The sequence below is a fragment of the Balaenoptera ricei genome, chromosome 9, assembly GCF_028023285.1.
Source record: "Balaenoptera ricei isolate mBalRic1 chromosome 9, mBalRic1.hap2, whole genome shotgun sequence".
Classification (NCBI taxonomy): Eukaryota; Metazoa; Chordata; class Mammalia; order Artiodactyla; family Balaenopteridae; genus Balaenoptera; species Balaenoptera ricei.
Window position 1 is genome coordinate 18386112 of NC_082647.1, and position 20757 is coordinate 18406868.

Here is a 20757-nt window from a genome sequence, read left to right on the forward strand (position 1 = left end):
AACTATCAAAAATTAAATATAAAGAAAACATATTAAAAGCAGCAAGAGAAAAACAACAAATAACACACAAGGGAATCCCCATAAGGTTAACAGCTGATCTTTCAGCAGAAACTCTGCAAGCCAGAAGGGAGTGGCAGGATATACTTAAAGTGATGAAGGAGAAAAACTTACAACCAAGATTACTCTACCCAGCAAGGATCTCATCCAGATTTGATGGGGAAATTAAAACCTTTACAGACAAGCAAAAGCTGAGAGAGTTCAGCACCACCAAATCAGCTTTACAACAAATGCTAAAGGAACTTCTCTAGGCAAGAAACACAAGAGAAGGAAAAGACCTACAATAACAAACGCAAAACATTTAAGAAAATGGGAATAGGAACATACGTATCGATAATTACCTTAAATGTAAATGGATTAAATGCTCCCGCCAAAAGACATAGACTGGCTGAATGGATACAAAAACAAGACCCATAGATATGCTGTCTACAAGAGACCCACTTCAGACCTAGGGACACATACAGACTGAAAGTGAGGGGATGGAAAAAGATATTCCATGCAAATGGAAATCAAAAGAAAGCTGGATTAGCAATTCTCATATCAGACAAAATAGACTTTAAAATAAAGACTAATACAAGAGACAAAAAAGGACACTATATAATGATCAAGGGATCGATCCAAGAAGAAGGTATAACAATTGTAAATATTTATGCACCCAACATAGGAGCACCTCAATACATAAGGCAAATACTAACAGCCATAAAAGGGGAAATCGACAGTAACACAATCATAGTAGGGGACTTTAACACCCCACTTTCACCAATGGACAGATCATCCAAAATGAAAATAAATAAGGAAACACAAGCTTTAAATGATACAAGAAACAAGATGGACTTAATTGATATTTATAGGACATTCCACCCAAAACAACAGAATACACATTTTTCTCAAGTGGTCATGGAACATTCTCCAGGATAGATCATATCTTGGGTCACAAATCAAGCCTTGGTAAATTTAAGAAAATTGAAATCGTATCAAGTATCTTTTCCGACCACAACGCTATGAGACTAGATATCAATTACAGGGAAAGATCTGTAAAAAATACAAACACATGGAGGCTACACAATACACTACTTAAGAACGAAGTGATCACTGAAGAAATCAAAGGGGAAATCAAAAAATACCTAGAAACAAATGACAATGGAGACACGACGACCCAAAACCTATGGGATGCAGCAAAAGCAGTTCTAAGAGGGAAGTTTATAGCAATACAATCCTACATCAAGAAACAGGAAACATCTCGAATAAACAACCTAACCTTGCACCTAAAGCAATTAGAGAAAGAAGAACAAAAAAAACCCAAAGCTAGCAGAATGAAAGAAATCATAAAGATCAGATCAGAAATAAATGAAAAAGAAATGAAGGAGACAATAGCAAAGATCAATAAAACTAAAAGCTGGTTCTTTGAGACGATAAACAAAATTGATAAACCATTAGCCAGACTCATCAAGAGAAAAAGGGAGAAGACTCAAATCGATAGAATTAGAAATGAAAAAGGAGAAGTAACCACTGACACTGCAGAAATACAAACGATCATGAGAGATTACTGACATTGCAGAAATACAAACGATCATGAGAGATTACTACAAGCAACTCTATGCCAATAAAATGGACAACCTGGAAGAAATGGACAGATTCTTAGAAATGCACAACCTGCCGAGACTGAACCAGGAAGAAATAGAAAATATGAACAGACCAATCACAAGCACTGAAATTGAAACTGTGATTAAAAATCTTCCAACAAACAAAAGCCCAGGACCAGATGGCTTCACAGGCGAATTCTATCAAACATTTAGAGAAGAGCTAACACCTATCCTTCCCAAACTCTTCCAAAATATTGCAGAGGGAGGAACACTCCCCAACTCATTCCACGAGGCCACCATCACCCTGATACCAAAACCAGACAAAGATGTCACAAAGAAAGAAAACTACAGGCCAACATCACTGATGAACATAGATGCAAAAATCCTCCACAAAATACTAACAAACAGAATCCAACAGCACATTAAAAGGATCATACACCATGATCAAGTGGGGTTTATTCCAGGAATGCAAGGATTCTTCAATATATGCAAATCAATCAACGTGATACATCATATTAACAAATTGAAGGAGAAAAACCATATGATCATCTCAATAGATGCAGAGAAAGGATTCAACAAAATTCAACACCCATTTATGATAAAAGCCCTGCAGAAAGTAGGTATAGAGGGAACTTTCCTCAACATAATAAAGGCCATATATGACAAACCCACAGCCAACATTGTCCTCAATGGTGAGAAACTGAAACCATTTCCACTAAGATCAGGAACAAGACAAGGTTGCCCACTCTCACCACTATTACTCAGCATAGTTTTGGAAGTGTTAGCCACAGCAATCAGAGAAGACAAAGAAATAAAAGGAATCCAAATCGGAAAAGAAGAAGTAAAGCTGTCACTGTTTGCAGATGACATGATACTATACATAGAGAATCCTAAAGATGCTACCAGAAAACTACTAGAGCTAATCAATGAATTTGGTAAAGTAGCAGGATACAAAATTAATGCACAGAAGTCTCTTGCATTCCTATACACTAATGATGAAAAATCTGAAAGTGAAATTAAGAAAACACTCCCATTTACCATTGCAACAAAAAGAATAAAATATCTAGAAATAAACCTACCTAAGGAGACAAAAGACCCATATGCAGAAAATTATAAGACACTGATGAAAGAAATTAAAGATGATACAAATAGATGGAGAGATATACCATGTTCTTGGATTGGAAGAATCAACATTGTGAAAATGACTCTACTACCCAAAGCAATCTACAGATTCAATGCAATCCCTATCAAACTACCACTGGCATTTTTCACACAACTAGAACAAAAAATTTCACAATTTGTATGGAAACACAAAAGACCCCGAATAGCCAAAGCAATCTTGAGAACGAAAAATGGAGCTGGAGGAATCAGGCTCCCTGACTTCAGACTATATTACAAAGCTACAGTAATCAAGACAGTTTGGTACTGGCACAAAAACAGAAACATAGATCAATGGAACAGGAGAGAAAGCCCAGAGATAAACCCACGCACATATGGTCACCTTATCTTTGATAAGGGAGGCAAGCATATACAGTGGAGAAAAGACAGCCTCTTCAATAAGAGGTGCTGGGAAAACTGGACAGGTACATGTAAAAGTATGAAATTAGAACACTCCCTGATACCATACACAAAAATAAACTCTAAATGGATTAAAGACCTAAGTGTAAGGCCAGACACTATCAAACTCTTAGAGGAAAACATAGGCAGAACACTCTATGACATACATCACAGCAAGATCCTTTTTGACCCAGCTCCTAGAGAAATGGAAATAAAAACACAAATAAACAAATGGGACCTAATGAAACTTAAAAGCTTTTGCACAGCAAAGGAAACCATAAACAAGACCAAAAGACAACCCTCAGAATGGGAGAAAATATTTGCAAATGAAGCAACTGACAAAGGATTAATCGCCAAGATTTACAAGCAGCTCATGCAGCTCAATAACAAAAAAACAAACAACCCAATCCAAAAATGGGCAGAAAACCTAAACAGACATTTCTCCAAAGAAGATACACAGATTGCCAACAGACACATGAAAGAATGCTCAACATCATTAATCATTAGAGAAATGCACATTAAAACTACAATGAGATATCATCTCACACTGGTCAGAATGGCCATCATCAAAAAATCTAGAAACAATAAATGCTGGCGAGGGTGTGGAGAAAAGGGAACACTCTTGCACTGTTGGTGGGAATGTAAATTGATACAGCCAGTATGGAGAACAGTATGGAGGTTCCTTAAAAAACTACAAATAGAACTACCATACGACCCAGCAATCCCACTACTGGGCATATACCCTGAGAAAACCATAATTCAAAAAGAGTCATGCACCAAAATGTTCATTGCAGCTCTATTTACAATAGCCAGGACATGGAAGCAACCTAAGTGCCCATCATCGGATGAATGGATAAAGACGATGTGGCACATATATACAATGGAATATTACTCAGCCATAAAAAGAAATGAAATGGAGGTATTTGTAGTGAGGTGGATGGAGTTAGAGTCTGTCATACAGAGTGAAGTAAGTCAGAAAGAGAAAAACAAATACAGTATGCTAACACATATATATGGAATCTAAGGAAAAACAAAAAAAAAAGGTCATGAAGAACCTAGTGGCAAGATGGGAATAAAGACACAGACCTACTAGAGAATGGACTTGAGGATATGGGGAGGGGGAGGGGTAAGATGTGACAGGGTGAGAGAGTGGCATGGACATATATACACTACCAAATGTAAAATAGATAGCTAGTGGGAAGCAGCCGCATAGCACAGGGAGATCATCTCGGTGCTTTGTGACCACCTAGAGGGGTGGGATAGGGAGGGTGGGAGGGAGGGAGACACAAGAGGGAAGAGATATGGGAACATATGTATATGTATAACTGATTGACTTTGTTATAAAGTAGAAACTAACACACCATTGTAAAGCAATTATACTCCAATAAAGATGTTTAAAACAAACAAACAAACAAAACAAACAAACAAAAAAAAGAAGCTAAATAGCATTAACCTTTTAAGTTAAAGACTGGGAGTTAAAACTTCCCTTAATGGTATGCCACAATTAGATACATCAACATAATTTATTACTATTTTATCAATAATTCTGAGATAATTATTATAATCATAAATTAATGAATTAGAAAACAGCACAACAGAATAAATGTATTCAAACATTGACTCTTTGACAAAACAAGATAAATCCCACTAATATAATCAGGGAGAAGAAAATAAGAATGCGCAAATACTTAACATAAAATATGAGAACAGAGAAAAAAATCTCAGGTTCAAAGGAAATTATAACAATTATAAGAGAATTCTTTGCCTAAATCTATGTAAATAAATTAAAAACTCTCCATGAAAAGCATTATTTTTCTAGGAAAATACAAATAACCAAAACTGTCCCTAAAGTAGATAGAAAACCTAAACTAACAAAGAAGAAACATAAGTTGTATAATAAAAATATTCTTTGTAACTGTAAAACAACAATAACAATTATGTCCAGATAGTTTTAAGGAAATTCTATCAAACTTAAAAGAACAGTTAACTGCAGTATTATTCAAATTGTTCTAGAACACAGGGAAAGGACTTTGAGAAATGTTTATAACAAAACCTTTAAAAGTATAAAAGCTAGAAAATTACAAATGTATCTTACCTATGAATATTAAAGCAAAAATACTGTGTAAAATATTAGCAAACAGAATTCAGCAACACACTAAAAATAATACATAATGATTAACTGTAGTTTATTCCAGTAATATTGACTTAAATAATCTACTACCATAATTCACCAAAGCAATATACCAAATGAGAATATTATGATCCTTTCTCCCCAGAGACGTTGAAAAACCATTTAATAAAATGTAGTAATTATTCCTGGTAAATTTTCTTAATATAAGAATAAATGGACACTTCTTTGATAGGATTGAAAGCAAATTTATTTCAAACTAGAAGCTTATAGTTTGCTTAGTGGAAAAACACTAAAAGCATTCCCATTAAAATTAGGAATAAGATGAATGTAAAATTATTAAATATTTTTTGAAAGTACCAGTCAATGCATTCAGTCAAGAAAAAAAATGTGAGTTATTAACAACTGGAAATGAGGAGATTTAATTACATTACTACTAGATGATGTATATCTAGCACATATATAATAATTCAAAAATTAGAAACAATAGGTAGGTAGTTTCAAAATTAATATACAAAAGTTAACTTTCTTTTACAAAACAAATTAGAAAATAATACCTAACAATACAACTTAGAAAACGTGTGGGAAAAAGATTTTAAACTATATTAAGGGAGATAAAGGAAAACCAGAATGGAATAAACAGTGAGACATACCTTGTTTTTGGACAGGTAGATGCAATATTGTAAAGATGTCACTCTTCCTTAAATTAATGTATAAATGTAATGTGATCACAATAAAGTTACCAATGTTAATTTTGGGGCAACTAGGAAAGCTTTTAAAAAATTCCATATAGAAATACAATAAGGCAAAAATAGCCAAGAAATTGGAGAATTAAAAAAAAACAAAAAAGTAATGATGGGGAACTAAGTCATCATAACAAAACTTACAGTTTTAAAGCTATAGTAATAAAGGGTTTCATGCCAGTATATGAATAGACAAGCTAACAGAATAGAATTCAAAATGAGACCTAGGAGTCTAGTATATAATAATTGTGGCTTTTCCAATCAGTAGAAAAAAAAATAATTTACTTACTAATCTTGTTGGCACGCTTGGCTAGACGTTAACAGAACTAGATTGGGAGCTTACTTCTTGCATCAAAATGGATTCCTGGGCTTCCCTGGTGGCGCAGTGGTTGAGAATCTGCCTGCCAATGCAGGGGACACGGGTTCAAGCCCTGGTCTGGGAAGATCCCACATGCCGCAGAGCAACTAGGCCCGTGAGCCACAACTACTGAGCCTGCGCGTCTGGAGCTTGTGCTCCGCAACAAGAGAGGCCGTGACAGTGAGAGGCCCACACACCGCGATGAAGAGTGGCCCCCGCTCGCCGCAACTAGAGAAAGCCCTCGCACAGAAACAAAGACCCAACACAGCCAAAAATAAATAAATAAATAAAAATTTAAAAAATGGATTCCTGATGAATAAAAATTTAGTCACAAAAAAATACAACTTGAAAAGTGTAAGAGAAACATGAGAATTTCAAAACCCAGAAGTCATAGAAAAACAGTAGATATACTGATTACATAAAAATTAAAAATTTCTAAATGACAAAGATAAAAGGTAAATGACAAACTAAGAAAAAAAGTATGTAACGTATACGACATAGTAAGCCAATCTCCTGAATATATAGAGAGCATTTACAGACCAAGAAGAAAACAAAAAGTACAACCGACAACAAAATGGGCAAAGTATTTTATCAAACAGTTCACATAAAAAAATCTGTAAATATACCTGTTGTTCATTTGTATGTTTTCTTTAGAGAAATGTCTATTCAAGTTCTTAGCCCATTTTTAAATCTGGTTATTAGTTTTTTTGCTTTACTTTATATATTTTAGAGATTAACCCCTTATCAAATATATGTTTTGCAAATATTTTTCCCATTCTATAGGCTGCCTTTTCACTATCTTGATTTCTTCCTTTGCGTGCAGAATCTTTTTAGTTTGATGTATTCCCACTTGTCTCTTTCTGCTTTTGTTGCCTGGGCTTTTGGTGTCATATCCATGATATCATTGCCAAGAACAATGTCATGAAGCTTTCCCCCTTGTTTATTTCTAGCAGTATTAAGTTTCAGGTCTTAAGTTTGTCTTTAATCTGTTCTGAGTTGATTGTTTTGTATAAGGTTCCAATTTCATTCTTTTGCATGTTGACATCCAATTTTCTCAACAACATTTTTACAGACTGTCTTTCCCCCATTGTGTATTCTTGGCACTCTTGTCAAATATCAGTTGACATATATGCCTGGATTTATTTCTGGGCTCTCTATTCTGTTCCATAGGCCTATATGTGTGTGTTTATGCTAGTACCATACTGTTTTGGCTACAGTAGCTTTGTAATATATTTTGAAATCAGAATGTGTAATGCCTCCAGCTTTGTTCTTCTTTCTCAAGATTGATATGGCTATTTGTAGCCTTTTGTGGTTCCATCTGAATTTATAGTTGTTTTTTATTTCTGTAAAAAAATGACACTGGAATTTTGATATGGATTCCATTGTTAACATCAGTAATCTTCAGGGAAATGTAAATCAAAGCCACAGTGAGACATCATCTTGTACCTGTTAGGACGGCTATTATCCAAAACATAAAAGACAAGTTTTGGCAAAGATATAGAGAAATTGGAATTGAACTGAAATGTAAGTATAAATACAGACCAGGTTTTGAAAACATAATATTAAAAAAAATGTAAAATACTGTGATTATATTTGGATTAAATAAAATATATTTTGAAATCAATTTCACTCCCCCCCACCCCCTTTTTTTTTTTACTGGATGAGTTCTATTTATTTATTTATTATTTATTTATTTATTTGGCTGCGTCGGGTCTCAGTTGTGGCACGCGGGATCTTTGTCGAGGCACGTGGGCTTCTCTCCAGTTGTGGCATGTGGGTTCTCTCTAGTTGTGGCACAGGGGCTCCAGGGCACGTGGGCTCTGTAGTTGTGGCACGTGGGCTATAGGGCACATGGGCTCTGTAGTTTGCAGTACATGGGCTCTCTCATTGAGGCACGTGAGCTCAGTAGTTGTGGCGCGTGGGCTTAGTTGCCCTGTGGCATGTGGGATCTTAGTTCCCCTACCAGGGATTGAACCCACGTCCCCTGCACTGGAAGGCGGATTCTTTACCACTGGACCACCAGGGAAGTCCCTTTTTTACCTTTTTAAATGTGACTACTAGAAAATTTTAAATTATATACAAGCCTCATGTTATATTTCTGTTGGAACACACTGTTCTAATACCATGATTCTTCTCATTGAAATCAAGTGTGGCAAAGTAAGTTTGCCAATGTTTGAATCCCGAAAACTAAGCTCAGCGGACCAGAAGAAGACACACCATATAAATCTCGTGGTTCACGAAGACAAGCCACCCATCTCCCTAACTGATATTCCAATAGTATCTGTGTAGTCCGGGGGAAAAATGGGTCACTAATAAGAGTCAGCTGTAAAAGGATTCAAACACAATCATGAGTGATAAGAAGGAAAACCCCAATTCCTATAATTTTTTTACATAGTTTATTTTTTTTCCAATAACATTAATTTATGAATACTTGTGGATATTGTTATAAATATGTTATACTTCATGGCGTTTAAAAAAATAAAAGTACTAATGAAATTTTGTAATAATTAGTTTTCACAACAGCTAGAAAATAGTTGTTGACCTCATATACTATAAATTTATGCTAAATTCTCACTGTTACTCCAAAGACATTTGTTTCTTGCAGCTTTTCTAGCAAACTGCCTACTGCTGAGCCTTCTTAAACTTAATCACACTGAGGCAACATTTGTCTAATGCGTTAAATGACACTCACTGACCATAATTCCTCACCACCTACTGGAACTATATTCTCAGAGGTTGCTAGTGAACTCTCGGTTACAACTTCTCAGTTCTCATTCTAGGGCCACTGTTTGACACAACACCAGGAACATAATTTGCATAGAATACAATGGGGTTGCCCCAAGTAGGTAATGCAGTGGCCCTCTTTCAATGGGATAATTGTGGGGCATCAATTTGATGTTGATAATCATCCCTCCTTAAGCTCATTTCCCTTGTTTTTTATGATGCTACACTTCCTAGTTTTCTTTCTATCTTTCACATACTTGGTTCTCCATTTTGTCTCACTGACTCCTCTTGCTCTTTCACCTCTGAAATGTGGCTTTTTAGCTAGATTTAATTCTTGGTTATTTTTTGTACAATAGCAGATATAGCAACTGGACTAAGAGTCAGACAAACTGAGTTCTATTCTACCACTTTGTTTCTATATGATTTTGGTTGGCCAATGCAGCCTCTTTGAACATAAATCTTACTATCTGTAAATAAGAGGTAATATTACCTTCCCTTGCTACTTCTCAGGATTCTTATATAGATCCATTTATCCAACAGTTATTAATCATCTAGTATTCCATTATGTGAATAGAGCACATTTTGTCTAATTTACAGTATGACTCAAAAATGGCAAGGTAGCTATTTATGAGTTGGAAAATAAAATTAGATCCATGCCTCTTACTATTTGTAAGTCATAGAGAAATTAAATACCAAAATTCAGACAAGTAGATAAAAGTATTTAAAGGAAATTTAGATGATTATATTCATGACCTTGGTGTAGGGAAGGTCTTTGTAGCTTAAACAGATATAAAAATAAAGAGCCACAAATGAATAATGATAAACTTAACATCAAAATAATTCTAAACAACAGAAGCAACAAAAACAAAGTTAATAATGGATTACTATGAATGGGCAATTCATAACAAAGTGGAATATAAACAGTCAAGCATATGAAATAATTCTCAATTTCTGTAGCAATCAAGGAAACGTTACTTAAAATAGTGAGGTACCTTCTTTCTTCCAACAGACAGCCAAAATTTTAAAGACAAAAAAGTGGGCGAAGAAGTCTGCACAATAGTACTATAAACTTTCTATGAATATGGGTATAGGTATGTGTATAAATGCAAAGAAAAAGGTCTAGAAGGATACATACCAAACTGAGAACAGTTGTTATCTCAAAAAGGAAGATTTGTTATAGGATGGCGGTGAAAATTATCAAAAAAAAAAAAGGATAAAAACCTTATCTTCAATTTCAGAATATCTTCAGATAGATATGTAAATATTTAGAAGAAATATTTTCATGTGTCTTTGAAAGTACTCTAAATGTATAAAATTTATGGGCTTCCCTGGTGGCGCAGTGGTTGAGAATCTACCTGCCAATGCAGGGGACACAGGTTCGAGCCCTGGTCTGGGAAGATCCCACATGCCGTGGAGCAACTAGGCCCGTGAGCCACAACTACTGAGCCTGCACGTCTGGAGCCTGTGCTCCGCAACAAGAGAGGCCACGATAGTGAGAGGCCCGCGCACTGCGATGAAGAGAGGCCCCTGCTTGCCACAACTAGAGAAAGCCCTCGCACAGAAACGAAGACCCAACACAGCCAAAACTAAATAAATAAATAAATAAATTTATTTAAATGTATAAAATTTAAAAAATCAAGTATACATCAAAATGGCCATATACATATACATTTGCAAATGAATGACTTTATTAAGGAAACTCTTCACACAGGCATACTTCATTTAAATAAAGATGTACTCCCAAAACATTATGTCCATAAAAATTTGAATCATACTGTAAATGCATTTAGAGAGCTAATTATTTAAAGAAATGTCAAGGTAAATTCTTATGTTAAGTGAAGTCCTTTATAATGACCACTTTCATTTAGTTTAATTAAAAATCAAACATTAAACAAACCTTAAAAGTTTGAACTTCATGGGAGGATCAAGAAGACAGAGTAGGAGGACGTGGAGCTCACCTTCCTCAACAAATACATTAAAAAAAAAAAAAAATCTACATGTGGCATAATTCTCAGAGAAAACTAACTGGAAACTGGCAGAAGATCTCCTATACAACTAAAGCTGCAAGAAAGATCTCCATGTAACTGGGTAGGACAGGAAAAAAAGGCATCAGGTCAGAACCTGTGCCTCTGAGAGGGATCTATAAGGAAGGGAAGGTCCATATGGGCAGACCCTTACCCTGGGGAGGGAGCAGACAGACTCACAATCTGGGCATCCATGTCCTGGGGTCCTGCACAAAGGAGACAAGCCCTCTCGCCTGGGGAAATCCACTGAGACAGAGAGAAGGGCTGGAGAAGCCTAGACTCTACTTGTGAGGAGTGCACGTGAGCTGGCTTGCTAATAATCAAGGTGGAGAGAGCCTTGCACTGGCAGCTGCTGCCTTCCTGCACTTCCCAATTGGAAGGGGTGAACGCCCCATCTCTGCTCAAACCACACCATAGCCTGGTGCGAGATCAGGGCAAAGATTTGGTCTAACTGCACAGAATCAGACCAGGGTGCATGCGGTGTGATCCAGGCATAGCTGCGGTGACCACTGTCAGCACACACACAAGGCAGTGCCACAATAACGTGCAGCAGCTATGTGCTGAATCTTGGGCAGACAGGTCCTGGTGAGGAGTGTGAAGCAATCTGTTCCCCAGTGAGAGCGTGCTGGCTCCGCCCACTCCACGCTGCAGCTCAGCACCAGGTATGTGGCAGACAGGTCCAGGGAGAAGTGTGCCACAGAGGCAGCCCAGATCCCAGGCAGCAGCACAGCCACCTCAATTTCTGCAGCCACAATGCCCACATCCTCAGCCCCAGCCTACTCTACACCACAGCCTTGTACTAGACCTGGGACAAACACAACGGAGAAAGGGATACGACCTTGGGCTGCATCTGAGAGGAACTGCAGAGACCTACACAGGCAGTGCATAGGTTTGCTGTGACCACAAGAGCCTCACTTCCTTCAGCAATCACCTCCTTTGGGGAAGGGCACACACTCAAGGGCAATGGAACCTTACTGAACCCAACCCTCAGAACTTCTACTCCAAAACCAGGGAGCAGACCCAGAATCCAACGAGGCAATGACAACCACGGAGAAAGAGGAAACCCCACCTCACATCAAGCACAGACTCTAGACACTACAAAACAAATCACACCCCTTTTCAAGGGGATAATGGCCAGCAAACTCTGAAGAAAGATGTGGCTGGTATCCATACCAAAACCAGCTCTCACACCAAAAATATTGAACTCACACAGTCTACACAGGGATGCTCCCACATAAAAACACCCCTTCAGGACCACAGTAGATAACTGTTTCTCCTAAATTCATAGAGACAGAGAAAGTTAAGTAAAATGAAAAAGCAGAGGAACTACTCCCAATTAAAAAAACAAGAGAACTCCCCTGAAAGAACAACTAATGAAACAGACCTCACTGGTCTTCTAAGCCCCAACTTCAAAAAGGAAGTAATAAAAATGCTAAAGGAATTAAGAAAGATTATCAATAGAAATGCAGATCACTGTAATAAGGAACTAGACTATAAAAATGAAACAGTCAAAATTAGCTAATTCAATTGCCAAGTAAAAAACCAATCTACAAGCAATGAATAGCAGACTAAGTGCTGCAGAAGAATAAATAAGTGATCTGGAAGACAGACTAATGGAAATCACCCAATCAGAATAGCAGACAGAAAGACAACAAAATGAAAGCAACACATGAGGTTTACAGGATAATATAAAGAGTGCCAACCTACGCATAATAGGGTTCCAGAAGGAGAAGAGAGAGAAAAGGGGATTGAAAATGTACTTGAAGAAATTATGGCTGAACACTTCCTAAAATCTAAAGAAGGAAACCGATATCCAGGTACAGGAAGCACAGAGGGTCCCAAACAAGATGAACACAAACAGACCCACACCAAGACATTATCAGAATTAAAATGCCAAAAGTTAAAGATAAAGAGAGGATTCTAAAGGCAGGAAGAGAAAAACAGAGTCAGTTACAAGGGAACTCCCATAAGGCTATCAGCTGATTTCTCTGCAGAAACTGTGCAGATCAGAAGGGAGTGGCATGATATATTCAAAGTCCTGAAAGGGAAAACCCTGCAACCTGGGATACTCTACCCAGCAAGATTATCATTCAGAATAGGAGGAGAGATAAAGAATGTCTCAGACAAGCAAAAACTGAAAGAATACAGCAATATTAAACCTAACCTAAAAGAAATATTGAAACGTCTTCTCTAAATAGAAAAGAAGCAAGTATCTATAGGAAAGGCAAATATATGAAAGGATTAAAGATCACTTAAATAAGTCAGTACATAAATTTTTAAAAATCCAAAAAAATTGTAAAAGTGATTATAACTACTATTAATGGTAAAAGGATAAGCATGAGGATGTAAAATAGGACATCAAAATCACAAAATGTAGGGGAGGGGAGTATAAAAATGAAGATCTTTTAGAATGTGTTTAAACTTGTATGACTATCAGTTTAAAGCAAGTAGATACAGTTATGGGTCAACATACTTGAAAACCAGGGTAACCACACATCAAAAAGATACAATAGATTCACAGAAACCAAAAAGAAAGGAACTCAAGCATAATACAAAAGAAAACCATTAAACCACAAAAGGGAAAACAAAAAGAAGAAGAAATGAACAAGAAAGAACTACAAAAACAACTAGAAAACAAGGTTTAAAATGGCTATTAAGTGCAGCTCTATTTACAACAGCCAGGACATGGAAGCAACCTAAGTGTCCATCGACAGATGAATGGATAAAGAAGATATGGCACATACATACAATGGAATATTACTCAGCCATAAAAAGAAACGAAATTGAGTCATTTGCAGTGAGGTGGATGGACCTAGAGTCTGTCATACAGAGTGAAGTAAGTCTGAAACAGAAAAACAAATACCGTATGCTAACACATATATATGGAATCTAAAAAAAAAGGGTTCTGAAGAACCTAGGTGCAGAACAGGAATAAAGATGCAGATGTAGAGAATGGGCTTGAGGACATGGGGAGTGGGAAGGGTAAGCTGGGACAAAGTGAGAGAGTGGCATGGACATATATACACTACCAAGTGTAAAACAGATAGCTAGTGGGAAGCAGCTGCATAGCACAGGGAGATCAGCTCGGTGCTTTGTGACCACCTAGAGGGGTGGGATAGGGAGGGTGGGAGGGAGACACAAGAGGGAGGAGATATGGGGATATATGTATATGTATAGCTGATTCACTTTGTTATAAAGCAGAAACTAATACACCATTGTAAAGCAATTATACTCCAATAAAGATGTTAAAATAAATAAATAAAAAATAAAATAAAATAGAAGAAAAATAAATAAAATGGCAATAAGTACATACCTATCAATAATTACTTTAAATGTCAATGGACTAAATCCTCAAATCAAAAGAGTGACAGACTAGATTAAAAAGCAAACACCAACAGTATGCTGCCTACAGGAGACTCACTTTAGGGCAAAAGACACACAGATTGAAAGTGAGGCGATGGAAAAGGATATTTCATGCAAATGGGAACAATAAGAAAGTAGGAATAGCAATACTCATATCAGACAAAAGAGACTTTAAACAAAGGCCATAAAGAAAGACAAAGAGTGGGCTTCCCTGGTGGCGTAGTGGTTGAGAGTCTGCCTGCCAATGCAGGGGACACGGGTTCAAGCCCTGGTCTGGGAAGATCCCACATGCCGTGGAGCGACTAGGCCCGTGAGCCACAATTGCTGAGCCTGCGCATCTGGAGCCTGTGCTCCGCAACAAGAGAGGCCACGATAGTGAGAGGCCCGCGCACCGCGATGAAGAGTGGCCCCCACTTGCCGCAACTAGAGGAAGCCCTCGCACAGAACGAAGACCCAACACAGCCATAAATAAATTAAAAAAAAAAAAAAAAGACAAAGAAGGACAGTATATAATGATAAAGGGAGCGATACAAGATGAGGATATTATACTCATTTACATATATGCCCCCAATATAGGAACACCTAAATATATAAAACAAATACTAACAGACATAAAGAGAGAGATTGACAGGAATACAATAATAGTAGGAAACTTTAACACCCCACTGACATTAATGAACAGATCTTCCAGACAGAAAATCAGTAAGGCAACAGAGGTCCCAAATGACACAACCAGTTGGACTTTATACCTACAGGACACTACATCAAGCCCCCCACCCCTGAATACACATTCTTTTCAAGCGCACATGGAACGTTCTCTAGGATAGACCACATATTAGGTTACAAAACAAGTCTCAACAAATTTAAGAGGATAGAAATTATCTCAAGCATCTTTTCTGACCACAATGGTATGATACTAGAAATCAACCACAGAAAGAAAAATGGGAGAAGAATGAACACATGGAGACTAAGCAACATGCTACTGAAAAAACCAATGGGTAAGTGATGAAATCAAAGAAGAAATTGGAAAATACCTGAGCACAAAGGAAAATGAAAACACAAACTTACAAAATCTATGGGATACAGCAAAAGCAGTTCTAAGACAGAAGATCATAGTGATATAGGCTTTCCTCAAGAAGGAAAAAAAAGACTCAAAAAAACAACCTAACCTACCACCTAAAAAGAATTAAAAAAAAAGAACAAGGAAAAAACCAATGTCAGCAAAAGGAAGGAAATAATCATGTTAAAAGAAGAAATAAATAAAATAGAGATCCAAAAAAAAATAGAAAAGATAAAAAACCCAAGAGCTGGTTTTTTTGAAAAGATAAACAAAATCGACACACCTCTAGCCAGGCCTGCCAAGAAGAAAAGAGTGAGGACCCAAATAAACAAAATAAGAAGTGAAAGAGGAGAAATAACAACCAATATCGCAGAAATACAAAAAACTGTAAGAGAATACTATGAGGAATTATATGCCAACAAATAGTTTCTAGAAACACAGAGCCTGCCAAAACTGAGTCAAGAAGAAACAGATAACTTGAGCAGACCAATCACTACAAGTGAAATAGAATCGGTAAAAAAAAAAACCTTCCTGCAAACAAAAGTCCAGGACCAGATGGCTTCACTGGAGAATTCTACGGAACATACAAAGAAGAACTTACACTGATCCTTCTCAAACTATTCTAAAAAACTGAAGATGAGGGAACACGTCCAAACTTATTCTATTAAGCTACCATCGCCCTGATACCAAAACCAAAAAGGGACTACAAAAAAAGAAAATTACAGGCCAATATCTTTGATGAATATAGATGCAAAAAATCCTTAACAAAATATTAGTAAGCCAAATACATAAAAAGGATCATACACTATGGTCAAGTTGGATTCATTCCAGGTTCGCAAGGATAGTTCAACATACGGAAATCAATCAATGTGATACACCACATTACCAAGAGGAAAGCCAAAAACCACATGATCATTTAAATAGGCACAGAAATGCACGGATCATCTAGACAGAAAATCAACAAGGAAACACAGGCCTTAAATGACACATTCACCAGATGGACTTAATTGATATTTATAGAACATTCCATCCAAAAGCAGCAGAATAGACTTCCTTCTTAAGTGCACCTGGAACATTCTCCAGGATAGATCACATGTTGGGCCACAAATCAAGCCTCAGTAAATTTAAGAAAATTGAAATCATATCAAGCAACCTTTCCAACCACAACGTTATGAGATTAGAAATCAGTTACAGGGAAAAAACGGTAAAAAACACGAACACATGGAGCCTAAACAATATGTTACTAAACGACCAATGGATCACAGAAGAAATCAAAAAGGAAATCAAAAAATACCTAGAGACAAATGACAATGAAAACACGATGATCCAAAACCTATGGGACGCAGCAAAAGCAGTTCTAAGAGGGAAGTTTACAGCAATAAAATCTTACCTCAGAAAACAATAAAAATCTCAAACAACCTAAATCTTACACCTAAAGCAACTAGAGAAAGAAGAACAAACAAAACTCAATGTTAGTAGAAGGAAAGAAATCATAAAGATCAGAGGAGAAATAATGAAATAGAAACAAAGAAAACAATAGAAAAGATCAATGAAACTGAAAGCTGGATCTTTGAAAAGATAAACAAAACTGATAAATCTTTAGCCAGACTCAAGAAAAAAAGGGAGAGGGTTCAAATCAATAAAATTAGAAATGAAAAAGGAGAAGTTACAATGGACACCACAGAAATACAAAGGAACATAAGAGACTACTACAAACAACTATAAGCCAATAAAACGGACAACCTAGAAGAAATGGACAAATTCTTAGAAGGGTACAACCTTCCAAGACTGAACCAGGAAGAAACAGAAAATATGAACAAACCAATCAGAAGTACTGAAATTGAAACAGTGATTGAAAAACTTCCAACAAACAAAAGTCCAGGACCAGATGGCTTCAGAGGCGAATTCTATCAAACATTTAGAGAAGAGCTAACACCCATCCTTCTCAAACTCTTCCAAAAACTTGCAGAGGAAGGAACACTCCCAAGCATATTCTACATTAAAAGGATCATACACCATGATTTATCCCAGGGATGCAAGGATTCTTCAACATCTGCAAATCAATCAGTGTGATACACCACATTAACATACTGAAGAATAAAAACCATATAATCATCTCAATAGATGCAGAAAAAGCATTTGACAAAATTCAACACCCATTTATGATAAAAACTCTCCAGAAGTAGGCATAGAGGGAACTTACCTCAACATAATAAAGGCCACATATGACACACCCACAGCTAACATCATTTTCAATGGTGAAAAGCTAAAAGCATTCCTTCTAATATCAGGAACAAGACAAGGATGTCCACTGTCACCACTTTCATTCAACATAGTTTTGGAAGTCCTAGCTACAGGAGTAAGAGAAGAGAAAGAAATAAAAGGAATCGAAATTGGAAAAGAAGAAGTTAAATTACCACTGTTTGCAGATGACATATTATACACAGAAAATCCTATAGATGATACCAGAAAGGTACTAGAGCTCATCAATTGAATTAGGTAAAGTTGCAGGATACAAAATTAATACACGGAAATCTCTTGCATTCCTATACACTAACAACAAAAGATCAGGAAGAGAAATTAAGGAAACAATCCCATTCACCATTGCATCAAAAAATATAACCTACTAAGGAGACAAAAGACTTGTACTCTGAAAACTATAAGACACTGATGCAAGAAATCGAAGATGATACAAACAGATGGAAAGATATACCATGTTCCTGGATCGGAAGAATCAATATTTTCAAAATGACTATACTATCCAAGGCAATCTACAGATTCAGTGCAATCCTTATCAAGTTACCGATGGCATTTTTCATAGAACTAGGACAAAAAATTTAAAATCTGTATGGAAACACAAAAGACCCTGAATAGCCAAATCAATCCTGAGAAAGAAAAACAGAGCTGGAAGAATCAGGCTCCCTGACTTCAGACTATACTACAAAACAGTGTGGTACTGGCGCAAAAATAAACACATAGATCAATGGAACAGGATAGAAAGCCCAGAAATAAACCCACACCCCTATGGTCAATTAATCTATGACAAAGGAGGCAAGAATATACAATGGAGAAAAGACAGTCTCTTCAAGAAGTGGTGCTGGGAAAACTGGACAGCTGCATGCAAAAGAATGAAATTAGAACATTCTCTAACACCATATACACACATAAAGTCAAAATGGATCAAAGACCTAAATGTAAGGCCAGACGCTAAAAAATTCCTAAAGGAAAACATAGGGAGAACACTCTTTGACATAAATTGCAACAATTATGTTCTTTGATCCGCCTCTTAGAGTAATGAAAATAAAGCAAAAATAAACAAATGGGATCTAATTAAACTTAAAAGTTTCTGCACAGCAAAGGAAACCATAACCAAAACGAACAGACCCACAGAATGGGAGAAAACATTTGCAAACGAAGTGACCAACTAGGGATTAATCTCAAATTATACAAATAAAAACAAAAAAACAAAAACAAACAACCCAATCAAAAAATGGGCAGAAGATCTAAATAGACATTCCTCCAAAGGAGACATACAGATGGCCAACGGGCACATGAAAAGATGCTCAACATCACTAATTATCAGAGAAATGCAAATCAAAACTACAATGAGGTATCACCATACACCAGTCAGAATGGCCATCATCAACAAGTCTACAAACAATAAATGTTGGAGAGGGTGTGGAGAAAAGGGAACCCTCCTGCACTGTTGGTGGGAATGTAAATTGGTACAGCCACTATGGAGAACAGTCTGGAGGTTCCTTAAAAAACTAAAAATAGAACTACAATGATCCAGCAATCCCACTTCTGGGCACATATCCAGAGAAAACCATAACTGAAAAGCTACATGCACCCCAATGTTCAGCACTATTTACAACAGCCAAGACATGGAAGCAACCTAACTGTCCATTGACAGAGGAATGGATAAAGAAGATGTGGTACATATATACAATGGAATATTACTCAGCCATAAAAATAATGAAATAATGCCATTTGTAGCAACATGGATGAACCTAGAGCTTATAATACTAATAAGTCAGACAGAGAAAGACAAATATCATATGAAATCACTCATATGTGGAATCTAATTTTAAAAAATGATACAAATGAACTTATTTACAAAACAGAAACCAACTTAATAGATTTTGAAAACAAACTTATGGTTACCAAAGGGGAAACGTTGGGCAGGGGGGAATAAATCAGGAGCTTGGGATTACATACAGACACCACTATATATAAGATAGATAACCAGCAAGGACCTACTGTATAGCACAGGGAACTCTACTCAGTATTCTGTGATAACCTATATGAGGAAAGAATCCGAAAAAGAATGAACATATGTATACGTATAACTGAATCACTTTGCTGTACACCTGCAACTAAAACAACGTTGTGAATCAACTATACGCCAATAAAATTTAAAAACCAACAAACAAACAAAAAACAACCCAGTCAAAAAATGAGCAGAAGACTTATTTAGATATTTTTCCAGAGAAGACATAGAGATGACCAACAGGCCCATGAAAAGATGTTCAACACCGCTAATTATTAGAGAAATGTAAATCAAAAGCACCATGAGGTATCACTCAAACAGGTCAGAAAGACTATCATCAAAAAGTCTACAAATAATAAAGCTGGAGAGGGTGTGGAGAGAAGGGAACCCTCCTACACTGTTGGTGGGAACATAAATTGGTGCAGCCACTATGGAAAACAATATGGAGGTTCCTTAAAAAGCTAAAAGTAGAGCTACCATATGGTCCAGCAATCCCATTCCTGGGTATATATCCAGAAATAACTAAAGCTCTAATTTAAAAAGATACATACACCCCAATGTTCATAGCAGCAGTATTTACAATAGCCAAGACATGGAAGCAACCCATGTGCCCATCAACAGATGACTGGCTTAAGAAGATATGGTGTATATATATACATATATATATATATATATATATATATATATATATATACACACACACACACACACACACATATATATATATATAAAGTGGAATATTACTCAGCCATAAAAAAGAATGAAATATTGCCATTTGCAACAACATAGATGGACATCGAGAGTATTATACTTAGTGAAATAAGTTAGACAGAGGAAGACAAATATTATATCACTTATATATAGAATCTAAAAAATAATACAAATGAATC

General features: G+C 36.5%; 1 protein-coding gene across 1 annotated transcript in view; it reads right to left on the reverse strand.

Annotated features, from left to right (window-relative positions):
- AGBL3 (AGBL carboxypeptidase 3) overlaps positions 1–20757 on the reverse strand; it is a 122409-nt gene that overhangs the window by 98332 nt on the left and 3320 nt on the right.